Source organism: Alexandromys fortis, unplaced genomic scaffold, assembly GCF_014885135.2.
Source record: "Alexandromys fortis isolate MF-2015 unplaced genomic scaffold, M_Fortis_MF-2015_v1.1 scaffold_100_3062768_6864082, whole genome shotgun sequence".
NCBI lineage: Eukaryota > Metazoa > Chordata > Mammalia > Rodentia > Cricetidae > Alexandromys > Alexandromys fortis.
The window spans coordinates 3,645,622-3,673,282 of NW_026067993.1; the positions used below are offsets into that span (position 1 = coordinate 3,645,622).

The window sequence follows — 27,661 nt, forward strand, 5'->3', positions numbered from 1 at the left end:
CTCCCTCAAGGAAGAGCCGCTACTTCACAAAAGCCACACCTTACACAGTGGAAGGGAAGGGAGAAAGTATGTGACATTCTACCCCCGGTTCTCACGGCCCACCCTGCCAAGATATTCCCTCCTGGGTCTCAGTTTTCTACTTTAATGAAATAAAGGCAGGTAGTCTGTTGTTTCCGAGCTCAGCTGACCAGCAAGAATTGCATCCCCCTCCTCCTCCAGATCCAGTGTTGTCTGTGGGTGGTACGCTTCCCCCCGGTGAGAAGGTGACCAAGTCGGTGATGGTTCCCTCCTTCTGACTCCTCTCAGAGAAGTTCCTCCACACAGAGAAGATTCAGTCCCAACGCCTGAGGACAGAGGAACTCAGTACGAAACAGAGCGCTATGCCGCTGTCCTTGAAGGACTCTGTCCCTATGTGTTCAGGCGATTGAGACAGAGGCAGGGCTAAAGCCTCAGCCACATTCTTCGTCACAATCATCACCCAAATTAACTGGGCACAAACAGCAGGGCAGTAAACCTTACTTTTTAATTATTGTATGTGTGTGCGTGTGTGATGCGTGTGCACACACGTGTGTGCCATGGAGTTTATGTGGAAGTCAGAGGATAATTTTTCAGTATTTTTTTTTCCTTCTGCCTACATTCCAGGAATTGAACTTGGGTCGTCAGGCTTGCTTCTGCAGCCAATGCTTTTATACACTGAACCATATCACTAGTCCAGTAAATTTCAGGAAGAAAAGGCATATTTCTGCATCCCTGGACTCTCCCCTAAAGTTTCCATATTTCCTGGGAGACCACATCTGTTTTCTACCCTGTCTTGTACAGGTCTTAACATAAATCTTTGACAGCTTCTAATTCGATCCCTGCATGTTACAGCCATGCCTGGCAGGGACTGATGAAAGTTTCACGATTTGAATTAATCCACAACCAACTCAGCGAAAGTCTAAGTGTGTGGAACGTCAGATATGCATTTGGGAACCACTGGCAGGCCTCACTGCCGGAAACAGCCCCTAAAGGATGTAGCATTACCCATTACAGCCCTGCTTGGTGATATCATGCAACATTCTATCCGGTTCAATTAGCAAGCCGATAGCTCATAAGGATAACAGCAACCTGATGGTCTCGGAGCACTACAGGTCATGACCCGAAGGCTTCTATCTAAAAGGAACAAGCTTCCCAACATGACCACAGATGCTGACGGTTTCTGAGCGTTTGTGCTGGAGGATGCAGATGCAGGAGCATGTATTAAATCTACACAGCCATGCTTAAAGGCCCGCATCGCATCTATGTGGGATCCTAGTAGGTGACTATCATCCCAGAAAGCAAGGAACACCATCTGTCCAACACCTTCAGTCAGTTACTCGGTGAGACGTTTTTCAGACTCTTAAGGATGAGGGATACTGAAATTTTTGCCTTGCTCAGAATAGATCTCAATAGTCACAACCTACATTCGGAGTGAGCTACTGAGGAGAGGTTTGATGATGGACTCTGAGCCCATCGATGCTTGGCTAAAAAGACATGAATGCAAAGTCCCCTGCCTCCTATTTCCACCCACTTTCCCCATCCCTCTCTGCCCCCCACACCTGTCATCCACTTGTTTTGATGTTCATTATCCATTTAAAGGATTCCAAAGACACTCCTACAGACATCTTCCCATTTATTCATATCCTACAGATAAACCAACTGAAGTCCAAAGCCTACAATAGCCTGCCGAAGGTCACCTGGGTAATAAGAGGCAGAGTTTGGCCAAGTACCCATACCTTCTGGCCCTGTTCGAGATACTAATAAGGAGCCAGAGGGCAGATTCCCCCCAAATACCTGTAGAGCTGAAGGGGAGAAACACCAGGAACTTCTGAGGATCTTCCATAAGGGCACCTCCAAGAGAAAAGAGAACCTACTCCCAGCTTTGTGACTTGCCCTAGTGCCCAGGGGTCAGAAGGAAGGTCTGGAGCCCACCTCTTCACAATGATGGGAAAGGGGCATAAAATGATAGCTGGAGACTGCGGAGCAGGTGCAGAAAAGTCTGAAGAAGATGAGGGGGCCAGAAGACGGGAGCCTCTCGTCAGGAACGTTTATGTGGCGCCGGGCCTACAACAGCCCATTCCTCTCACCCTGTTCTTCTCCCCATGGAGGATAAAGTACTTTACAACTCTGTGGTTCTCACCAGCTAAGATACAAGTCTTCAATCATTGGGTCCTGAAGGGAAATAGAGCATAGTCAAGTTAGAATCTGGGATCTCCAGAATGTTCAGAGAGATGATAATGACATCCTCAAATCACTAAGCCAATAACTGAGCTATGCATCATTGGGAATTAGATAACTAAGTCTTAAGGAATTAGAACAACTGCCAAAGGCTTGTAATTGCCAGCGCTGGTGACTGAACTAGGATGCGTGTGACTGCAAAGCTGTGCTTTACCCACCACGCCCTTCAGGTTTATCCTCGCATCCTTGTATGCAAAGATGTGTCTTTGCCATTGGGACATTCTTAGACTTTTCCGTCCCTCTGACTCACCTCATCCCTCTTAGCTCTCACGAGTACAGCCCATTTCCCAAGGCCTGGTTCATCTCTGAATTCTCTAGGAACCTCAGATCTGCAACTCTGCATGCCTGCAGCAAAGTATTCAGCATGTGCAGAATTTCCTGAAACCATAGTCTTTCAATTATTGTTCCTCTAAATTCTTCATTCAGGGAACCCTGCAAAAGAGGAGGCAGAAAGAATGTGAGAGCCAGAGGGGATGGGGGAGAAACAAAGAAACAAGACCTTCTAGACACAGCAGGACAGTGCACACATGAACTCTTAGAGACGGAGGCAGCATGAACAGGGCCTGCAGAGGTCTTTACCTGATGGGGTCCTACAGCTGAAAGAAGCAGTCACATGTCCCCACCCATAACCCAGAAGCTATTTCCAATTGACAACCACTTGCAGATGAAGGAGTAGTTTTTTTCCAAGGGACAGCAAACAATTCATAAGGGTAGGCCCCATCCCCAGCAGGCAGATGTGCAGCAAAAAATAAACACAATGGCCTCTTTGTTCCTTGTCTCATGATTCCATGTCAGGACTGCTTTTTTTCCTTTTTTAGTTTTATAACTTCTACTTTTATTTTCTCTTTTTTTTTAATACTACAGCCCTTTGCATATATGTTATACTTCTGGTTTTCTGTTTTATGGGATTCCTGTGTGTGTAAATGAATGGGTCTCTGCAGATATATTTGTTTCTTGTGCCTTTTCTTGGGATATTTTCCTTCTGTTTGTTTTGTCCTATTCTTATGTGTTAGTTTTTTATCATAATATTTTATATATTATATTCCCTTAAAAGCCTGTTTTGTTCTTATGAGAGACAGAAAAGGGTTGGACCCAGATGGGAAGAAAGGTGGGGAGAAACTGGGAAGAGCAAAGGGAGAAGAAACCATAATCGGGGTATATTATATGGAAAAAAAACCTATTTTTAATAAAAGAAATATAATAAATTATTCATTCAACATATAAGTATGAAATTTGGATTTTATGGGCTTTTAAGTGGACACATAAAGTGAATACAAAGTGTGCCATAAAACCCACTTTGTTTCATTTAAAAATATAACACAAATTGTGATAAATTTTTATTTGTCAGGTTTAAAGACATGAACTCACTCAGAAGAGAAGCATGGCTCCTATCTCAGCCACGCCCCCTTGGGTAGGAACTGCAGAGCATCTCCTCGTTCTTGGCCAGCACCCACAGATAAGGAAGAAGGACATCCCTCCTGGCTCCAACCATGGCCAGAAAGCAGATTTGGTCCTCTTGGCCAGTATTTTTTCCTTGATGTTGTTTCACCAGGCTGGTGACATAGCTTATTCCCTAAATAATGAGGCAGTCAGTAACTCAGAGTCATGGTGGCAACCAGAACACAGTTTAAATCCAGGTTTGCTTTTTACTAGCACTGTACAGTTTCTGAGAAAAACACAACTTCTCTGGCCCTGAGGAATAAAACATCACACAACAGTACTGCATGAGATTGGGTCCTTCAGTACTCCACTTTGGATGGGGGTGAGGGGAATGAGAGTCTTTTTTTTTTTTCAGTAGTGTAACCACTGGCTAGGGGCCCATGATCTAATAAATAACCATCCCTAGCCATGCTCATGGGGGCAACCTTAATAAAACTCAGTGGGTCACAAAACAAAAACCAGAAAGACATGAAAGCAGGAGGTGGGAACTTGTTGGGAAGAAACAGACGTTCAGAGGGAGTGGGTGGAGAATAGAAGAGGGTAGTAATATGTGTAGGAGGAGAGAGCCACTTGTTGGTTCCCAGGCGCCCAGCTAGCTTAGACCCAAAATAATCACACAGAAACCATATTAATTAAATCATTACTTGGCCCATTAGCTCTAGCTTCTTATTGGCTAACTCTTACATATTAATTTAACCCATTTCCATTAATCTGTGTATTGCCATGTAACAGTGGCTTACCAGCAAAGTTTTGGCATGTCTAACTCTGGTGGTGGCTCCATGGCATCTCTCTGACTTTGCCCTTCTTTCTCCCAGCATTCAGCTTAGTTTTTCCCACCTAGTTCTGTTCTTCCTTGCCATAGGCTCAAAGCAGTTCTTTATTCATTAATCAATAAAAGCAACACACAGACAGAAGGACCTCCCACATCAAATGTGGGGTCAGAGAGATGATCTAGTGGATAAGAGCATTTGCTGTTCTTTTAGAGGACCAGTGTTCAATTCCCAGCACCTATTTGGCAGTTCACAACCATCAATAACTTAGCTCCAAGGGATCTGACACCCTCTTCTGGCCAACATGAGAATCAGGCATGTATATGGTGTACAGGAAGGAAGAAAAGAAGGAAGGGAGGGAGGGAGGGAGGGAGGGAGGGAGGGAGGGAGGGAGGGAGGGAGGAAAAAAAGGATGGAAAAGGATGGAAGGGAGAGAGAAAGAAAGAAAAAGAAAGAGAAGAGGTAATGAAAGTGGCTATGATCAGAAACATTATACATATGTATGGAAAAGTCAAAAACTACATTTTTAAAACTAAGTAACCAGACTAGAGAGGCAGCTCAGCAGCTGAGGGTGTGTACTGCTCTTGCAGAGGACTGGAATTTAATTCCTGGCATCCACATCAGCAGCTTTTAACTACCCATAATTCCAGCTCCATGTGAATGTGATGCCCTCTGCTGGCCTTTGCAGATACTGCACGCATGTGCACAATACACATGCACACACACACACACACACACACACACACAACTTAAAAATAAAAAGAAACATTTTTGTTAAAACTGATAATAGTGGGCGATTGCCCCACACTTGTAGAATGCCAAAGATGATCTTGTCTCCCTTGCGAAGAAGCTGGCCCCAGAGTGGTCAAGAAACCACCCTGTGTTTAACAGTTACTCATCAAGCAAAGCCTGGGCTCCATGCTCCAGCTCTCTTTCTGCTGCTTTCTAGAAACTGCTAAGGTCTTGCTGAGTACCACCTAGGAACTGGTTACATGTGGCTTGGAGATGGAAGAAGACAAAGGCTAAAGCTCGGACTTCCAAAAGCAGACTGAATGGAGAAACAAAGTTGCTTCCCGACAGCCACAAAGATACTTCAGAACTGCAGAGCTAAGTGGGGAATACTGGTAATAAATACAAACACTAAGTGGACAGCCCAGACTGTAAGCAACCTCCAAGAGACAAGTATTCAGCCAAGAGTCTGTCAACAGTGAGCTACATCTTACTGGAGGACTGTGTTTGTCACTGTGAACATCAGAGGATGTATAAACCTGGATAGTGTACATCTATCACTGGATGTGACCCCTTAACACAATCAAAGGACACTGTAACAAGGTATATGAGGATGCTACTGTTCCAGGCTCTTTGAATCCACAGAAGGGCACAGTCAGCAATCACACAGGGCATAATACAGCAAGGGTAATAGCTGGTTACAGCCCTTTGCTGTTGTTATCAAGTGTTACACAGAATGTAGAATTGCTTGTGCTTGGACACAGTTAGCAGTGAAATGTCTTTGCTTACCTCAGGGTCACCACAGACATTTGAGGACTGTATCCTGGTACACAGTTACAACAGCTGTGGTGTCAGTAGCCTGTCATAGTCTGAGGGCACCACCCCAGTAGATACAGTTCATCTACCCAAAGTGCTGTCGAGATTGCCATTGCGTCGACCACTTCGTCATCCCTGGAACAGCCTGGCAGAGGCGGCAGGTATAACCATCAGTGCAGTGTGACTCTGGAGCCACCGAGGCTGGGACTGTGCTTCAGGTTTCTGTAGGTAAAATGGGTGGTACTGGGAAGATAAACTGAGATGATCTTTAGGAAGTACTTATGAGACTTGGCCTTGGTTACTATCCTAGACAAAACTATTAGAGAACGAACTGACATCTGACAAACATATACATTCATACAGGCATATTTTAGTGACTGTTCTTGGGGTCACAGGAAGAAAAGATTCCTGCAGGCTAGAGGGTTCAGCGAAGCTTTCCTTCAGAGGCCAAGTACCTAAGTTACTGTAGGTTTCAGAACAAACGCAAAGACAAATACGTCCATTCTCAGAATCTCTCTTTGATAGACACATTAAAGCTGGTTCTTTTTTATTGATCTCTACATATTTCTCTGCTCCCCTCCCCTTCAATCGTCTCCCATGGTCCCCATGCTCCCAATTTACTCAGGAGATCTTGTCTTTTTCTACTTCCCATGTAGATTAGATTCATGTATGTCTCTCTTAGGGTCCTCATTGTTGTTTAGGTTCTCTAGGACTGTGAACTGTAGGCTGGTTTTCTTTGTTTTATGTTTAAAAACCACTTATGAGTGAGTACATGTGATATTTGTTTTTCTGGGTCTGAGTTACCTCACTCAAAATGATGTTTTCTAGCTCCATCAATTTTTCTGCAAAATTTAAAATGTTGGGTTTTTCTGCTGTGCAGTACTCCCTTGTATAAATGTACCACATTTTCCTTATCCATTCTTTAGTCAAAGGGTATTTAGGTTGTTTCTAGGTTCTGGCTGTGACAAACAAAGCTGCTATGAACATAGTTGTGCACATGTCCTTGTACAATTGAGCATCCCTTGAATATATACCCAAAAGTGGTATTATTGGGTCTTGAGGAAGGTTGTTTCCTAATTTTCTGAGAAATCGCCACACTGACATCCAAGGGCTGTACCAGCTTGCATACTCACCAGCAATGCAGAAGTGTTCCCTTTTCCCCACAACCTCTCCAGCATAAGTTGTCATCAGTGTTTTTGATCTTGGCCATTCTTACAGGTGTAAGAATTTTGCTGGGCATTGCATTGAATCTGTAAATTGCTTTTGGTTAAAGCTGTTTTTTTAATGTGTCAGCATAATTATTGTTGGAAACTGCCTCAAACACTGAGCTATTTAACACAGTTTTGTAAATCTCTAAAATACATGTATCCATTAAAATATTTTTTAACAATGCAATATAAATAGTGGCATCTCAAGTTTAAAAACTCTACTAGGGAAGAAGAGACATAAGTGACTCTTTAAATCTTTCTTAATTTTCCAAGTTGTCTATAGCAGGCATATAAATATAACTTTATAATAATTTCTTTATTGTGGTAATACATATCTAACATAAAATTTGCCGTTTTATTTTTTTTCTTTAAGTCAGGGTCTCACTATTTAGCCTTTGCTAACCTATAATTCTCTATGTAGATAGTTCCTACTCTGCCTACTGAGTGCTAGGGTTAAAGGCATACCTTTATCGTCTTAGCCATTTTTTGAATATACAATTTAATAAATAATATATTTGGTTGATCGGTTACCTTTAAACAACAGAATCCAGAAAACAATTTTAAGTTTTAAGTTTTTAAATCCACTTATCATCCTAATATGCAGATTCGCTTGGAAACACACATAACTGTACTCACAAATAATCATTTTCTGGCTGAATGGTGAGATGTGATTCTCAGAGCCCTGCTGTGTGAGACAAGCATAGCCACCCAAGCCTCGCCCTTGCCCACAGGCCCCTCCACTGTTTGCCCTCACAATCCCTCACTGTCTCTTCATGCTTCCCTCTTCTGCCCAGACTTGGTGGACTGGAGAGGGTTGAGCAGGGTGCGCTGGGGATGGGAACAGCAGGATCGGTTTGGCCACATCTTAATAAGCCCCATAAAGCTGGCAGCTCCTTTAGAAAGGACAGTACCTGGGCCTCCTGTCTTGACTGCTGGCCCAGCTAGCCAAGGCAACAGGGAAAACCCTCTCAGCCTTCTAGGTGAGGAGCAGGAGAGGTCATGAGCCACCGGGGCCATGAGGGCTAAGCTTAGAGAGAAAAAACCAAGCCGTATCTCAAGTCAGCTGACAGGGTTCTTCAAAGGGCTTTATGTAAGAAAATTATATCCGGCTCTTTCTCTCGGACCAGGCGGCCTCAGCGGTGAGCAACGCAGCCACAGCCAAGATTAAGGCTCAGGACCTGCGCAGCAAGAAGAAGGAGGAGCTGCTAAAACAACTGGAGGATTTGAAGGTGGAGCTATCCTAGCTTCGCAGCGCCAAAGTGACAGGCGGCGCGCGTCCAAGCTCTCCAAGATACGAGTTGTCCGCAAATCCATCGCCCGTGTTCTCACCGTCATTAACCAGACTCAAAAGGAAAACCTCAGGAAATTCTACAAGGCCAAGAAGTACAAGCCTCTGGACCTGCGACCCAAGAAAACTAGAGCCATGCGCTGCCGGCTCACCAAGCACGAGGAGAAGCTGAAGACAAAGAAGCAGCAGCGGAAGGAGAGGCTGTATCCGCTACGCAAGTATGCAGTCAAGGCCTAATGGAAGGGCAATAAAGTACAAGACTGGCAACAACAGCAACAACAAAAAAAAAAAAAATCCGGGTTTCAGATGAGAGGCAAAAGGTAGCAAAAACCAAAAAAAAATGCCTGAGGAGAGAAATGGTGAGAACCTGCATCGGACACAATGGAAAGAATAGCCTTTGCTTGATAAAGATACAGGCTTGCTTTTGGCTGGCTTTTAGAGCTTGGAGCTGGCACCTCTGTGTACTACTGTTCTGCTCTGGAAACCGCTGAAACCTCCTCTTCCTCAAACAAAGGCCCAGAATCATGACGAGCTGAAGTTGTCAGCTCCTGTGTTGTCAGGATCCACAGCGGGTCTCCTCCCTGCCCTCCTGACCTTTTGGCTGCAGGCTGGCTTTTCCAGAAAACAATAATGTTCTGTGTTTAATAGGAACCAACACTTCTGAGCCCAGGAGGGTAAACAAGGGATCTGGCCCTAGGACACGGAAGTCTAAGACACAGGCCTGACAAAGTTTGGGCACCTGCTCCGGAGCTCTGGGGTGATACCTGTGTGGCATGGCTCACATCAGTTTCATGTCCTCCCTTCATGAGTCATTCAATGCAGGACCCCAGGAAAAGCAGGGGTACCTGGGAAGCCACTCCGGGCTGCAGGGCAGCAAACCTTCCCTCACGGCCAGTTCCAAACGATGTTTCCTCAGCATCATTTCACCTACCCACCCCTGACCCCTTTGAGCTTCTGGCCAGGCCAGCTCTTTCCATCTCCCTCACCACCTCAGAGAATCAAACAGAAAATCCAGGGAGGCTTGCCAGCATGGCCTCAGAGAAGTCAGCCGGAAGAAGTTTAGACGTGGGAAAAGCTACTTATCTGTAATTGTAGCCACAGGCATCCATAATTAAGAAGGCAATTTACTTCCAAGACAATTGTATAATGCCTTCCTTGCCGAAGGGTGTTTTAGGGGTTTTCTGCTGTGCCAAATAATATTCGGTTCCCACTTCTGCATGAAGTCACCTAAAATCGAGCATGTTCAATCAAGAAGATAGAAAGGCTTGGTGAGATGTGGTCATGCCCTCTCCACCTAGATTTGGGCCTCGCACTCACAAGGGCTTGCTTGTCTCAGAAAAGCTCATATGTGGGTTAGGAAACAAATGATAACGGTTATCTGAAGTCCTCTTGGGATGCTGTGCAGAATCTGCAGTCTGTCCCAAGCCAGGGGCCCAGGAGGTGTTCCTTTAATGTTTGTTGAACGAAGCTGCTGTGCAGACCTGAATCTGCCATAATTACTGTCTTAGCTGGGTTTCTATTGCTGTGATAAAACACCATTACCAAAAGCAATATGCAGAGAAAAGGGTTTCTTTTATTTTAAATGTCCAGGTAACCGGCTATCATGGCAAGAAATCATGCCCAGAATTCAAACAGGGTAAAAGCCAGGAGTCAGGAGCTGATGTAGAGGCCATGGAGGGATGCTGCTTACTGGCTTGCTCACCATAGCTTGCCTTGCCTGCTTTCTTATACACTCAAGGATAACTTGCCCAGGGATGGCACTTCTTGCCCAGGAATGGCCTTCCCCCATTAATCACTAATTTAAAAAATGCCTCACAGGCTTGCCTACAGCCCCATCTTATGGAGGCAGCTTCTCAACTGAGAGTCCCTCTTCCCAAAGGGCTCTAGCTTGTGGCAAGCTGATATAAAACAAGCCAGAACAAGCTTCCACAGTTAACCATCTACCCTCACTCATAAAATTTCTCTAAAGATGAAGAAGCAGACTTGAATTTCTAGGAAGGTGAACAAAAAGGCTATGTGTAGTGAGGAAGAGAATGAGGCAGAGGCAGACTTAACTGCCTGAAGGGTGAGTTCTGACCTCAGTTGATCACCCCAGGTCACAAATTGCATAAAACTTGGGTGGAGATGAGCCTTAATCGCTAACCAGGTTCCTTATCCTTTGTAAGCCTTAATTTCTAAAATAAGTACATCCCTGCTGTCTTAATCACAGGATAGAACGAAACTGGAAAACATAAGAGGCCAGGTGCCTTAGTTGCCCTCAGTGGTGAGAAGTGGAGATCAGCATGTTGAAAGGGGACACATGAATTCACGGTCCAGAAAGGAAAGGGACATGACCAGCAGACGGTCATTGCTCTGCCTGCCAATCAACTGATAGCTACCAAGTGTCTATATGGGCCAGGCATGGACCCAGCTGCCTGAGATTCATCTATGAACAACATAGGCAACAATTCCTGGGAATTGTTGTGTGTTCAAAAGTGTTAAGTGCTGTGGGGGTAGGGAGTGGGGGGAGAAGAGGAAGTGCAGAGGGAGAGCATAGAATGGGATCCAAGACTGGGAGAGTGACTGAAGGGCCGCCCACAGATTGTCATCATCAATGCAGGGGCTAAGGTCGGTAGGTATCCCTGAAGCAAGACAGAGCCAAATATAGAGACCGAGGGCCCTTGATACCTCAGGAGAGCAGCCTCACCGTAGAATGGCTCTCCGGCCTTTTCCATGCCCTTCCTCCCGCACCCCACCTCCAGAGAAGTAGAGGGATTAATTTGAGTGAACCAGAAGCCCTGGAGCCCAGACCAGTCTCAGCGATGGGGACATTTCTGAGAAAAATTCTCAGCACCATTCCATGTGGCTGACATAGAGGAATCTGTCCCAGGATGGACTGTGTAATTTTTTCGAACAAGATTCAGCAGGTTGCTCCTGGAGGTCATACACATACGCACGTGCGTGCGTGCACACACACTCAAAAGGAGACCAATCTAGATCTCTCTGGCTAATTCTAATACCTATGATTTTGAACTGTGGCAAAGGTTAAGAAGGAACATTTACAATGTGGAGAAAAAAACAAAGTTTTTCTATTTTCTTCTTATTTTTATAGGTCATTATTGTGAGGTCTCAACCAGGGAAGACGGCTTGGTCGTGGGCTCAAGCCAACAGAAAGTCTTTGCTAGCCAGCCGGCAGCTGTACCACGTGTTTAGGGTCCCAGTGTATCACAGAGCCCTGATGTGGGAGTGTCATATATCAATCTGTTGATTTCATTGGTTAAGTAATAAACACACTGCTTGGCCTCATAGGTTAAAGCATTGGTGGGAGGAATAAACAGAATAGAATTCTGGGCAGAAGAGGAAGTGAGGTCAGACTCTGCTCTGCTTCCAGAGGGACCGGACAGCTCTGCTCTCTGGAGCAGAGACGCCATGCTCAGCTCTCCCAGGCAACTCCAACCCAGGATGGACATAGGCTAGAATCTTCCCGGTAAGCGCACCTTGGGGTGCTTACACACATCATTAGAAATGGGCTAGTCCAGGTGCGAGAATTAGCCTGTAAGGGCTAGAGTTCATGGGCCAAGCAGTTCTTAAATGAATACAGTTTGTGTGTTGTTATTTCGGGCATAAGCTAGCCAAGCGGCCGGGGTGTTGGGGACGCAGCCCCGCCGCTCATATTTCAACAGAGCCTTCCTCGGGGCAAACTTGTATGCACAATAAACCTTACTCTTTGTTGACACACTTCAGTTATTAACAGGAGCACTTAGCCAGATGTAGAATGACAGAAGGCAAAAAGCGAAGTTAATCCATTTAGAGACTTTCCCAGAATCACGGACTTTGATGAATTAGGCCTTTGTTTTCATTTGGCTGGTGGTGCTATTTATGTGTTGAATCTTATGGCCCAATTGGTACTCCTCCCATTGAGGAGTTAGTTGTGCTAAGGTCTGGGGGCCTACTGATGTCTTGGGTCCTGTTACACCAATTGAGTTTCAAGAATCTGTGTCACTTACATAAGACATAACCTTCAAAGGCAGACATAGCTTCTCTCTTCACCTGTTGATGGACTCAACAGCTCCCCTCTGCCAGGGCCAGCAGGGTCATAGCTGGTTGTCCAACTTCCCTGAGGCACAGAAAGGAATCCCTTCTTGTTGTGAGCTAACTGTATCCCCTTCCTCGGCTCAGACCCACTCATGGAAATCCAAGCTTCTCATACTGTAGATTGGGACTAGATACATCTGGAAATAATTTCTTTAAAGAAGAGATTCGGGTGAAGAGCTGTCACTGGGGCAGGACTGCAGGCATGTGTTATCCTTATGTAATTAGGACAGATACACAGACAGAAGACTTTGTGAAGACAGTGGGGGAGGCCATCGACAAGCCAAGAAAGAGAAAGAGTTCAGAAGGAAAAAAAATCCCCGAGGGACACCATGATCTTGAAGTTCTAGAATTCAGATTGATGAGAAATATTTCTGTCATTAAATCACACGGTCTGTGGTAGATTCTGAGGACTTCGGCTGCCCTAGCAACAAGCTAGAACACATTGCACATATACATAAGTCATAAATGGATGGGAAACAGGCAAAGAGTCCTTTTCACTCACAACTTTTCTAGATGATGGTACTGCGGTATACTTCACATGTTGGGGGATCACTGCTATTTAAAGCTGCGGCTTAGTCAACATCCCAAGTCAGTATACATGGAACTGCTTCATTTTTTTGAAAATCCACAGGTTTTTCATTGCATGGACATTTGACAGTTTATTTAATCCTTTCTTTACTAGTTGATTTCAAGTTGTTTCCAAAGGAAACAATGAGGGTGGCAAGCCTGGCAACCTGAGTTTGATTCCTGAAACATATCTAAAGGTGGAAAGCAGGAACAGACTACACAAAGTTGTCTGCATCCTACACACACACACTCATACACACACACCATGCACACACATGTATCATAACAACAATTGATTTTTTAAATCTCTGATGGGGCTGGAGAGCTGGCACAGCACTCAAGAGCACTCGCTGCTATGCTAGAGGACCCAGGTTCAATTCCCTGCACCCACATGGTAGCTTACAACAATCTGTAACTCCAGTCCCAGAGGAGCCAACACCCTCTTCTGAGTTCCACAGGCACTATAGACACATGGTATACACAGTATGCATACAGGTAAAGCACTCAAACATAAAATAAAAAAATAAACAAGATCTCAAAAACATTAAAAATCTTATGAAGGGTAAATCTACTTGCACTTCACTTCACGCCTGTGTAAGTGTGCTAGCCTGATAAACAGTGACTGACTGGCCGAAAGTAAATAGTTTTTGTTTGTTTTTTTAGTTACTTTGAGACAGGGTTTCTCTGTGTAATAACCCTGGCTGTCCTGGTACTCACTATATGAATGGCAGGCCTTGAACTCAGAATCTGCCTGCCTCTGCCTCCCAAACGCTGGGATTAAAAGCGTGCACCACTACCTTTAGGCTCAGATTTTGACAGACACCCTCAAGTTGCTTTTTAAAAGTATTGCATTATCTATCTCCCATCAGTAAATGCTCTATCTCTCCTTAACATTTCAAAAAGTATTGTGCCATGAAACTTTTTGATTACTTCTAATATCATAGATGACTAATAGCTGGGTGATGGTGGCATAGCTGGGCAGTGGTGGTGTATACTTTTAATCCCAGCACTCAGGAGGCAGAGGAAGGCAGACATCTGAGTTTGAGACCTGTGGCGCATCACGCCTGTCTGCATTTTATGCGCTACTGTACAGTTCATGAACCGGGCAAGGGGCTGGAGATTGAAATACACGAAGACTCACAGACAGAGACACGGGTCATCCTTGAAACAAGAATGCTCCCCTATTGTGTACCACAGCCGCTTATATAGAGATCCTTAACTGATAGCCACGCCCTAGCCAAACCCAGCAGAAACCACTCCCCTGCCATCAGGAACTCCTCAGGGTCTCATGCTCAGAGCAGCTGTAAGCATTACAAGTTGTTTACCAAAAATTCAGAATCGGGGGGGGGGGGGCTTCTCAGCTCCCAACAGAAACCAGCCTGGTCTGCAGAATGAGTTCCAGGACAGCCAGAGCTACACAAAGAAACCCTGTCTTGGGAAACAGAAAGAAAAGAAAGGAAAAGAAAAGAAAAGAGGGAAGAAGGAAGGAAAGAAAGAAGGAATGAAGGAAAGAAAGAAAGAAAGAAAGAGGGAGAGAAGAAGGAAGGAAAGAAGAAAGAAAGAAAGAAAGAAAGAAAGAAAGAAAGAGGGAGGAAAGAAGGAAGGAAAAAAGGAAGGAAGGAAAGGAAGGAAGGAAGGAAGGAAGGAAGGAAGGAAGGAAGGAAGGAAGGAAGGAAAAAAAGAAAGATAGTGTCACAAACTCCTTGTGGGTATGCTTGAGTGATGATGTCTCAGTTCAGATCACTGTGTAACTTGAAGACTGAGGTTGTGAAAAGCATTTTCCCTTTATTCTGTGTAGACATCTAGGGAGCAGAGCACTAGGCTGGTGTTAGCTGTTTGACACTTTATGTTCCCATTGCCAGTGGAATTTCCCATTCCTTAACGTAACAGGGTGCTTTTCCTGCCTGCTCCACAGTTGAAATCACCACTCCATAGACGTCACAAGGACATTCACAGTCGAGCTTGGTTAGCAGACTTAGGAACAAATATTGGCATGTCCCTGTCTATTAGAAAGAGTGTGGGAGAATTCAAAGTGGAAATTATATTTAAAGGTACTGATGGCAGCCAGCCACTGAAGACACCACTCTCAGCATGAGACAGTGCCTAATACTGAGCCCAGTAGGTATGGATGTGGCTCGAGTGTGTTCCTCAGTGATTTCAGCTATTCAAAAATTTCTTCCAGGGTGTGTATTTAGGAGTAAAGGAGGAGTTGATGATATCCCACACCTGTAACCTCAGCTTCTAAGAAGCTGAGGCAGGAAGATCATGAGTTTGAGGCTAGTCTGCGCTGTGTGGAGAGTCTCTGTCTCAAAAGGCGGTGGTGGCGCACGATTTTAATCCCAGCACTCGGGAGGCAGAGACAGGCGGATCTTTGTGAGTTCGAGGCCAGCCTGGTCTACAGAGCTAGTTCCAGGACAGGCTCCGTATCTACAGAGAAACCCTGTCTCGAAAAACCAAAAAAAAAAATTAAAAACAAACAAACAAACAAAACAAAAACAACAAGTGAAGCTTTAAGTAGATAGAACTGGAGCTGGAGCCACTGTCGCTGAACCCAGACCACTCTGCCGAAAACAAGATTACTATCGTTGGGGTTGATGCTGTTGGCCTGGCTTATACCATCAGTATCATTTGTTTGTTTCTTTGGTTTGTTTGTTTGTTGTTTCTCAAGGCAGGCTTTCTCTGTGTAGCCCTGGCTGTCCTGGAACTCACTCTGCAGATCAAGCTACCCTTGAACTCCCAGAGACACACAGGCCTCTGCCTCCCAAGTGTTGGGATTAAAGGCGTGCGCCAGTATGACCGGGCGGTGCTATCTGTATCTTTTTTTTTTTTTTTTTTTTGATTTTTCAAGACAGGGTTTCTCTGTAGCTTTTGGTTCCTGTCCTGGAACTAGCTCTTGTAGACCAGGCTGGCCTTGAACTCCCAGAGATCCGCCTGCCTCTGCCTCCCGAGTGCTGGGATTAAAGGCATGCGCCACCACCGCCCGGCTGCTATCTGTATCTTAATGAAGAACTTGGCGAGATGAGCTTGCTCCTGTCCATGTCACAGGAGACAAACTGAAGGGAGAGATGATCGATTTCCAGCATGGCAGCCTTTTCCTTAGAATGCCCAAAATTGTCTCTGACGAAGACTGTAGCATGCCTGCAGACTCCAAGCTGGTCATCATCACAGCGGGGTCCTGTCAGCAACAGGGAGAAAGCTGACTTAGTCTGGGCCAGCGGACTGTGAGCATCTTCAAGTTCATCCTTCTCTGTGTTGTGAAGTACAGGTTCAGATTGCGAGCTGTTTATTGTTTCTAACCCAGTGGGTATCGTGATCTTTGTGACTTGGAAAAGAAGTGCCTATCCCCAACACCGAGTTATCTGTTACCTAATGGGAGAAAGGCTGGGTGTTCATGGGATACGCTACCATGGATGGGTCCTAAAGGAGCATGGAGATGCTACTGTGCCCATATGGTGTGGCATGAGGATTGCCAGCATCTCCCTGAAGATTCTCAACCCAGAACTGGGAACTGATGCAGACAGGAGCAGTGGAAAGAGGTTCACGAGGCAATGGTTGACAGGACCGATGACGTGATCAAACTGAAAGGTTGTATAGCCTGGGCCATTGGCCTCTCTGGGGGAGACTTGGCCAAGGGCGTAATGGAGAATCTTAGGCAGGTTCATCCCATTTCCACCATGATAAAGGGTCTCTATGGAGTCAAGAAGGATTCCTCAGTGTTCCTGGTGTCCTGCGACAACATAGAATCTCAGATGCAGTGAAGGGAGTAAAGGAGACCGGCTTAAAGAAGAGAACAGACACGCACTGGGGAATCCAGCAAGAGCTGCAGTTCTGGGGTCCTCAGACGTCCTAGAACATCAACGTCCCTGTCCAGGCTGCAGCAGGGCTTCTCTGGAGAACACGGTCTGTCTCCTCGTCTGAGCGGTGGTTAAGGCTGCTGTGTTAAGGTGGCCTGGAGAAAACCTCAGTTCCCACAGCTCTACCCCTATGCGAAGTGGTACTTGTGTGGTGGTAGCCTGGTGAATGTGACAGTCCCACTATCCCAGAGACACACTGCCAATTGTGTGCAGGCTTCAGTTACCCTGGGAGCCTGCTGGGACGCTGTTCTGTGCACCCTCACCAAACATGCCTAGGCCTACGAGTTCCCTACTAGTCATACCCTGGCTCCAGTGTCTAGATCCAGTATGCGTATCCTGTGCTTGGCTATCCTAAAGGATGTTACTGTGTGTGTTATTTGTGTCTGGAATGTACATTGCATTATTATGTAAAAAGTAAGTTCTGAATACAGATGATGCAACCAACTACCCAAGTGTCCTGCCGACGAAAACACCAAATAAACTTTGAACACAGAGAGAGAGAGAACCTAGTGGGGTTTAATTAGTTAGGTAATGGGACAGCCTGTACCTGGAAAACATTTCCTGACGCAGGTCTGCTGGCTCAGCGTGCCCTGAAGGCTATCTTTGTTTTCTCACCTTTTCCAGGGAACGTTTTTTTTAAGGATGTTGGCATGGTTACACCTGGGAATTTTTAGTGGTTGGCAGTCGGTAGGGTCCTGGGCTTTCCTGTTGCCCTAGTGCAAAGTGTACTGGTTTCTGCTTAATTCTGGTAATCACAATAATTAGAGCTACTCTGTCCACACCCTCTTCCATCCTGTCTTGACACTTGGGCCTCCTTCACACTCTTTTCTTTGTGAACCCCCAGGTTTTCCATCTTTCTGCTTTGAGTGCCCACTGCAGATCTCACAAAATACAGTGAGCGATGCCCATGGGCGCCAAGCTGTCTTGCCCGTGCCGAACAATTCAGCTCATGACTTTTAAACCTCGCACGGGGCAAAATACAACCAGATTCTCCACTGAAATGCTTAAGAATGACTTGAAACTAAGTTCCCTGTTCCTTTCTGGAACTTTCTGCTCCTGGCTTTCACTGTCCACATTTCTCTCGGCAGTCTGGCCTTCAAAACTCTCGCACCGGAATGTTCCCTTAAGAGATATATGCTAAACACTCTAGGGGTTCTCTGGGCCATAGCTCCAAACTTTTCCTTATTCTTTCCACAAACCAGTTCCCGAGGCTAAGAACCCACACGGTCAGGTTTACCAGAGCAAGGAACCCTCCCTTGGGACCAATGCCCTGTATTAGTTGCTTCTTTCATCCCTGAGAATACCCTGAGAAGGCATGGTAAGCATCAGTATTTGTCTCTCATTGCTTACTGACTGCAGACACAGTTTAAGCATCAGTTTCCCCTGCCTGCTACCATGGCTTTCGTGCCTTGGTGGTCTATACCCGCAAGCTCTAAGCCAAAGGAACCCTTCCTTAAGTCGCTTTTCTCAAGTATAGTTTATCACAGCCATGTGACAATACACAGTGGCTATAGCAATGTGAAGTGTTTTCCTGGGTCGTTTGATTTGGCCATATATTTGGGCTGTTTTTGTGTGTGTGTCGGTACCGTGCTGTTTTTATTATTATGACTGAGGTATATTGTTAAATCCAGCGTTGCGCTTTCTGTGTGATGGAAGAGGTGTGATCCATGGTCACAGCTGCACTCTAAGACAAGGTGGATGATGGTACTCTAAATTGCTGATTACACCTCTGATGCTTTGAGTGCCACTGCAGTGTTTTTTCCTCAGACAGATCATCCAATCTCAGTGACCTTTTAGCTGGCATTTCAGGACTCTAGGAAGTACCACTGTCGCTGCTTAGAACCAAGAACCTTTAAATGCAGAAGCCTTCTTCCACTTTGAAAAACTTTTAATTACCCTCTTAAATGAGTTGCTGGCCCTGCTTTTGGTCCATTTCTATCAAGAATTAAAAGATGGAGGTTCCAGGGGATGAAAAGGATAGGAAAAGTATAAGGTAGAGTAGATTTAAAAAAAAAAAAACTGGTTTGGGGAGTCTTGTGCACACTATGTCTTATGTCAAGTAAGCTTCTTAAGAAGAATAGCTTTGGGCTGGAGAGATGTCTTAGTGGTTAAGAGTATTGGCTTCTCTTTGAGGGAACCTGTGTTCACTTACCAGCACCCACAAGGCAGCTCACAACTACCTGTAATCCAGTCCATGGGATCTGATACCATGTTGTGGTTCTCCAGCTCTCCAACGCTCTCAACTTATCATCTCCCTGAAGCACCACATGCACCGCAGCACCGGAAACCCTGAATTAGCCTTTAGTTTCTCTGTTTCAGTCTACTCTGATCTCTACTGCTTCCTGATTCCTATTGCTTTGGGTTTGGCTTTTTTTTTTTTAATTTTCTAAGACCCTGGTATATATTTATAGGTTATTTACTTGGTATCTTTCTATATGTTAAATGAAAATTGTACTTTTAAATTTTCTCAACAAAGCACTGATTATTAATAAAAGTAAGGTTGGGGACTGGAGAGATGGCTCAGTGGTTAAGAGCACCTCTGCTCTTCCAGAAGACCCAAGCTCCATTCCCAGTCCCAACATGGCAGCTTTCAACTGTCTATAATTCCCGTTCCAGGGGATCAGACTCCCTCACACAGACAAACATGTCAGCAAAACACCAATGTACATAAAATGAAAATAAATAATTTTTTTAAATGCAAAGTTCAAATAGATGCATACATTTAAAAAAAAATCCTTGCAAACTGAACTCAAGAACAATCAAAATCACACGCCACAACCAGATTAGTTTCATCATAGTAATGGAAGACTCATTCAACATATGCAAATCAATTATACAGAAATAAACTTAACAAAACTTACATCATCATCTTGATAGATGTAGAAAAGGTATTTGATAAAGTTCCACATGCCTTCATGATAAAATCCTAAAAGAGATTAAGGATGGGTTGAGCATATCTGAAATAATAAATACAATATATGACAAATATATTCCAATATTATATTTAATGTGAGCAAAACTGAAAACATTAACATCTGTAATGAGAGGAAGGTACCTACTCTTTCTACTCTTACAATATAATGTTTAAAGTCTGAGCTCAATCAATAAGAGAAACAAAATAAATGAAAGGGACACAAATAGAAAAGATAAAATTATCTTTATTTGTAAATGACATACTCCATATATAAAAAAAAAAACCTATGGACTCCTTCAGAAATCTTTTAGCTCGGTTAATCTCTCAGTAAAGTTGCAAATACCCAAAATCAACACACAGAGAGGAATAGGAGCTAGGGATGGCTCAAGAGTTAAGAGCACTTGTTTTTGCAGAGAACCCAGGCTCAGGTCCTGGCACTTACATGGAGGCCCACTCCAATTCCAGGGGATGCAACACCCTTTCCTGGACTTTGTAGGCACCAGGCACACCTGTGGTACACATGCATAGGCAAAACACACAAGCAAATGGTATAGGAGGTTCTTCTGTTCATGTGTTGCTTTCATTGGTTAATGAATAAAGAAACTGCTTTGGGCCTGATAAGGTAGAATTTAGGTAGGCAGAGAAGACAGAACTGAATGCTGGGAGGAAGAAGGGAAGAGTCAGAGAAGCCATGGATCCTCTGCCTCAGACGGGTGCTGGTCAGAATCTTACAGGTAAGCCACAGCCACATGGCGATACATAGATTAATAGAAATGAGCTAAATCAAGATGTAAGAGTTAGCTAATAAGAAGTTAGAGCTAATGGCCAAACAGTGTTTTAATTAATACAGTTTCTGGGTGGTTATTTCAGGTGTAAGCTAGCTGGGCAGCTGGGACAAACAAGGGGCCCCACTCCTCATAAAATAAATAAATAAATAAATAAATAAATAAATAAATAAATAATAGTTTTCTATATACTCAACAAACTTACTGGGGGAAAAATAGGAAAACTATACCATTCACAGGAGATTAATCAACAGAGTACCTGAAAGTAAAGCTAACTAAGGAAGTGAAAGACCTTTAAAATGAAAAGGCACTGAAAAAATTAAAGATGATATTGGATGGCAGAAAGATCATCCATGATGCTGAATTGGCATAATTAGTATTGTGAAAATAACTACTAATAAAAGTAATCTATAGATTTAATAAAATCTGTATCAGATACCAAAGACTTTCTTTACAGTCTTTAGGATATTTAGGTAAAAATATCCTAAAATTGATACAGAAGTACAAAAGACCATGACTAGCCAAAGTTATTCTAAACAGAAAGATAAATGCGAGGGATATCATAATACCTGATTTTTAATTATACTACAGAGCTATAATGTTAAAGACAACATGGTACTGGCCCCAAAATAGACATGTATATCAATGGAACACAATAGAGGACCCATAAATAAATATATAGAGCTATTTCCATCTAATATTTGACAAAGGTATCAAAAACATACAAAAGAATGAAAGAGAGCCAATTGAGCAGATGCTGAAGGCAAAACTGGACATCTACCTGTAGAACAATTAGATCCACATCTTTTACCTGAAAAAAAATCAATTCAAAATAAATCAAAAACTTCATTTAAAATAAGAAAAGCAGAAACTGGTACAAGAGGCTTTCATAGTGCTAGAGGGGCCTATGCAAGCCTCTAAAGGAAAAAACTCATCAATGGTCTTATTCCATGATGGACCCAACATGTTAGAATAACACCTGCCAAGCAAGATGTTTCCTACTGGTAAAATAGTAGTATATTGTTACTCAAGTAACAAACCACTTTCTGGCTGTGTTTGAGGCCTGCTTTATGGGAGGAAATTCATGATTTTTGTTATATACTCAGCCAAAAGCCTATGGCTTGAGAGTTGAAAGGTCATAGCAGGAAATGTACTATTGTTGTATGTACTAAAGGACATGTTATCAAACTGCCTTCTAAATATTAATGCTTACACTCATAGACTAGAGCTGCTCTCAGAAGAAATCATTATTGCAGTGGGCAGCAGTCTGTGCAGAGATTTATAAGTGATCTAAGTGCTAAGAGCAAGTGACTGTTAAATACTTATCTGTGGCATGAATAATAAAAACTCAGAGACAGAAATTGAGGTTCAAACCAAAAGATCAGAGAAGCAAAGTAGCCAACCACTAGAGAGGTCTTACCTCTACAAAACCTTCAGACTGAAAAGACAGCAAGTTCCTGTCTCATCCCGCTTTATAGTCTTCTCTAGTGTTGGGATTGAAGGCATGCACTACCACCTCCTGGCCTTTATGGCTAACTAATGTGGCTGCTGGTATTAAAGGTGTGTGCCACCACTGCCTGGCCTATATAGCTGACCAGTGTGGCTAACTTTGCACTCTAATCTTCAGGAAAGCTTTATTTGTTAGATCATAAACAAAATATCACTATATTTCCTCTTTCATGTAATATAAAAAAGAAGATTATATCTAATATAAAAGAAACTATATACAATAAATACAATAGCTATATATAACATATAAGGGCAATAAGTACAACAATGTCTAATCCATTTGCATTTGTCGAATTCAGAGAAAATATTCCATTATCTATCCTTTCTTGATGAGTTCAAAGTCTTATACCCAATTTACTTTCTATCATGACTTGCATTACCACCCAAAACTATCTTTTGATAGCTCCCAACCTTATGCACTTTAAACTTCTTTAGTGAATTTTTTTTCTGAGTCTCATAAACAAGGAAAACTATAACTATCTAGTCTTCAATACCTCAGAGACTCCAGAAGGAAATAATATTAACTGAGTAAGCAGGAAGTACAAGCAAGAAACTTCCAAAAAAAAAAAGTGAGAAATTACAGAAACAGTTGACTGCCTGAACAGTCACCCACAGTTCTTCCGCAACATTGGGCCATTCGTACCTTCAGCCTAAAGGCTTAGAATATTTGAAAGATTTTTCTATGAAGCAGGATTTTTGAAAGACTGTCCCACCTTGTCTTGATAAGGGTTGGCAGTCACTCTCTTTTGTGTTCCGCTTGTCTTCAGTCAAGGCAAAGCATTTCCTTTCTCAATGGGGATGAATTACCTTATTAAGAGGTCTTAAATCTGTTACCATTATCCAATTTCCAGATTCTTTTTAATAACAAATAATTGAGAATTCCAAGGGCTGGTTGATTTTTCATTATGCTGAGCATTTAGTTGCTCCTGTGCCAGCTGTTCTAAAGCCTACAGTGTCTCTGTTGTTAAATACCACTGCACACCCCATACAGGTTTGTCTGTCTACCATTTTAAAGGTAGTGCTATTGGTGCCTTGGAAGATCAGCAGTTATTGTGTCCTGGTCTTGTATAACCTGAATGGTTGGTGACTGTTTTTTTATAATGCCTTCTAACATTTTCCCCAGAAACATATGTTAATTTATAGTTTGTTTCTAAGATTGGGGGAATATTAATCTGAGTGTTCCATTGTTATAACCAATCATGTCCCTATAAATTCATTGCTATGTTAGCAACATTTGGCTTTAATTTTTCTTTCTGTCCTTCCAGCCCTATACATTCAACCCATCTCGTGCTCTGTTTTACCTGAAATAAAGTTCCAGTACCTAAAAGCTGAACACTTACCTCCTGAAGAGGCCCATTTGGATGCCAAGATTCTGGTGAACTTGTTGTTACATGTACACCTATGTCTACCATACCTTTAATGATGTCATTTATTTTGCATTTTTAATTTTGGTCTTTAATTTTGTTTATTTATAGAAGTTTGTCAAAACATTCATGTTATGGTTTCTCCTGAATTTTTTGTTCTCTCTTTTATTCTATTATCCAGAGGAGTATGGTTTCTTACAATAGGCATTAGGTTTTTTAATTGCTCTGGGAAGGAGTTTCTGCATGGCAGGAAACAACTAAACTGGATTTGGCATAGGAGCTTCGAGAGGCCCCTTAAGGAGTTTACCAACAGCAAAGGGTTACTTTGAATATCTCTTTTTGATCTATATTTATTAGTTCAATGCCTACCTTTGCCATACCTTCTACATAATCCAGAAGAGAGGAATGTTCTGTTTGGATTATCCTTAGAAAAAAACATTGTTTTTTGGAATACCCTGTTTACAGTCTCTTTTAAGGTGACCTTGTTTGCCACAATTATAACATTTGACCATGTACACTTTTCCTCCAACCTCTGGAAATCACCTCTACTCTTTAAGCAATATCATGGTCATGAGATTCAATATTGATTGTATCTCAGATCCTTTCCTCCAAAGGTGCTGACCTTGCCTTTAAGGCCTAATTATCCTTTTGCTTTGAGAATTAGCATTTTCAAAAACCAGAGATTCAATTATTATTTGTCTAGCTTCTGAATTTGGTATTATCCTATTTACTGCAAAAGTCAATCTTTGTAAGAAATCCATGGAGACTTCCTTTGGGCCCTTTATAACTTTAGTAAATACTCAGTTTTCTTTCCTTCTTCTCCAATTCTGTCCCAAGCATTTAAAGCTGCTGTGTGGCATAAAGTAAGAATGTGGTCATCATATAAAGATTATCTTTCTATAGTAGCATAATCTCCTTCTCCAAGAAGTTGAACTTGGAAGATTTCCATACCTCTAACTTTACTCCATTGTTCAATTGTCCTAGCCTCTTCTGTGAGCCAGCTACTATATTGTAATTGTGAACCAGTGTTGACAGAGATTTCTCTCCCACCCAGTCCCACAGCCATTCAGTCCCAAAGAAACACATAGAGGTCTACATTAATCATAAACTGGTTGGCCTATTAGCTCAAGCTTCTTATTAACTCTTACATCCTACATTAACCCATAATTCTTGTCTGTGTCAACCACGTGGCTTGGCACCTTTTATCAGCAAAGCATTCTCATCTTACTTCCTCTGTGTGGGTTACGACTGCAGACTCAGCCTTTCCTCTTCCCAGAATTCTCCTGTTCTGGTTGCTCCACCTATAGTTCCTGCCTAGCTAGTGGTCAATCAGCATTTAATTAAAGCAATACAAGCAACAAATCTTTACAGGGTAGAAGACCATTGTGCTGCAGCAAAACAGGCTCTAAAACAGCCTTAACCAAGTCTATCCAGTCTTTAGGAATAATTCTATTACAAACTGAACACAAGTTTAACATTTGCTTCACAAAAGGTGAATGCATGTCATAGGAGACTATTGCTTCCTCGACTCTCTTTAAATCCAACATTTCCACAGGAGATCATTTAACTCTTATACAGCTTTGGGTATAGCTATCATTTGGCAGTTGTTCCTGTAAGATTGCTGGGTATATTAAGGTTGGTTGTTTGAAAATCTTAGGCTGTTCCTCTTTAATTTTATAATGCAATGGTGAAATTGGCTCTTCATTAAATTCCTCTGTCTGAAACTAAATATTTCTATGTTCTGTTTTATTAAGTTGGTTTTTTTTTTTTTTTTTTTGGTTTTTCAAGACAGGGTTTCTTTGTGGTTTTGGAGCCTGTCCTGGAACTAGCTCTTGTAGACCAGGTTGGTCTCGAACTCACAGAGATCCGCCTGCCTCTGCCTCCCAAGTGCTGGGATTAAAGGCATGCACCAGCACTGCCCAGCTTTATTAAGTTTTTCTAAGACCTGTATCCTGCCTGTCAATCCAAACAATATCTTAAGAGATAAATCAAGAATTATCAAAATGACAACAAGGATATCAAAATGATAATTAACAGTATATCAATCCCAGTTAAATTGATTATCCCTTAATTTAGTTGTTCTAATTTTAAATCATGCATTATATAATCTTACAGAGACCTAACTTTACCTATTGTAATTGTGTCTTCCATTTTTTAAGATGGGAAAAAATTCTCCTTTTTAACTAATTCCTTCCTTAAAGAATTCCCCATTTTCTCTTCAAATCTGCCACCAATGATGATAAAATTGTGAGACTTATTGTTGCTGTGTAGAACAATAAAAGCCCATTGGATTTTAAGGCAGCTACCTGGTTTGGTAGCAGTCCAAGAAAGGGGCTCAGAGAAAGCCCACCAGGAGAGTAGGAAAGAAAACCTAGGTGGTAGTACAGTGATTCCAGCTGCATGTAGCTCTGACTCATGTCAATGGCCATAAAGCCACAAGCAAATGACTTTTTCATGAATTTCTATCCTAAAAGGTGGGTTCCAGATGTATAATGAATAAAAAAACATTCAGAAACAAATATTGGAGTTCAAGCAGAAAGGTCAGAGAAGCTAAGCAGCCAACTACTAGAGAACTCTTACCTCTTTGGAATCTTCAGACTGAAAAGAGAGTAAGTTCCTGTCTCATCCTGCCTTATATTCCTCTCTAGTGCTGGGGTTACAAGCAAGTACTACCACCGCCCAGCCTCTATGGCTAACTAATGTGGCTGCTGGTATTAAAGATGTGTGCCAACTACTGTTTGGCCTATATGTTGACTAGTGTGGCTAGTTTTGCACTCTGATCTTCAGGCAAGTTTTATTTGTAAGAGCATAAACAAAATATCACTATACTATTCCCTATATGGAATATCTTACATCAATCTTGTGAAGGGTCAGGAAGTCTTGTAGAAGAGGAGACAGGAAGAAATTAAGAGCTGAAGTTTATGTGAAAGTGCTCTCAGCTGATGCAAAAAAGTTTACTGCCTTCCAGGATGAGGTATAAGTACCTGGAAGCAGTCCTGATATTTACATCAAAATAGAATCTCTTGTGGGATGTCCTTTTATCTTTTAGCTGGGAAAATTATCTGATTTTATCCTTTGAAGAAGATGCTGTAACTATTTTTAAACTTCAATTATCACAGTTAAAAGTCTCTTAAAATACTATGTGTTATTTGCTCATCTAATACACCAAATTTTATAAACAGATTTAAACATTTGTCCAGTAGAACAAAGTTTATAATAACTATGTAATTTAGTAGGAATATTTTAAGTAGGCATCTATTTTAGGGTTTCTATTGTTGTGAAGAGACACCATGACCATGGCAACTCTTATAAAGGAAAAACATTTCATTGGGGCTGGTATAAAGTTTTAGAGGTTCAGTCCATTATCATCATGGTGGATCATGGCAATACACAGAACTGCAGCTGAGAATTCTACATCTTGCAGGCAACAGAAAGTGGACTGAGACACTGTGTAAAGCTTCAGCAAAAGAAACCTCAAAGCCCCCACCACAGGCACTCACTTCCTCAACAAGGCCACGCCTACTTCAACTGGGCCATACCTCCTAATAGGGGCACTCCTTTCTTTCAAACAGCCATATTCCACACCTTAGCCCCCAAATCTTGCAGCCATATTATAATGCAAAAATGCATTCAGTCCAACTTCAAAAGACCTCATAGTCTATAACAGTCTCAAACTTATTTAAAAGTATAAAGTTCAAAGTCTCTTCTGAGATTCATGAAATCTCTTGACTATATTCCCCTGTAAAATCAAAATCAAAAAGCAGATCACATACTGCCAACATAGGATATAAATTACCATACCAAAATGTAGGGAAGGAAGCATAGTGAGGAAATAGTAGACTAAAGCTGGGCAAACTCTAAACCCTGAACATCCATGTCTGATCGCAAAGCGCTCTTCAGATCTCCAACTCCTTTTTTATCTTTGTTGACTGCGACATTCTTCTTTTTCTTATTTTTTTATTTTATTTTTTTATTGAGAAAAGGAAAAAAAATTTCTGCCTCCTCCCAGCCTCCCATTTCCCTCCCCCTCCTCCCACCCTTCTCCCCCTCCCCCCACTCCTCTCCCCATCCCTCCACTCCTCTCCCC

The 27,661-nt window shown here is 42.7% G+C and overlaps 1 protein-coding gene and 1 pseudogene across 1 annotated transcript in view; both read left to right on the top strand.

The window, feature by feature from the left end:
* Rfc4 (replication factor C subunit 4) overlaps nucleotides 1-27,661 on the top strand; it is a 751,101-nt gene that overhangs the window by 620,145 nt on the left and 103,295 nt on the right. The window lies entirely within an intron of this gene.
* On the top strand, nucleotides 15,142-16,998 carry LOC126512311 (L-lactate dehydrogenase A chain-like; annotated as a pseudogene).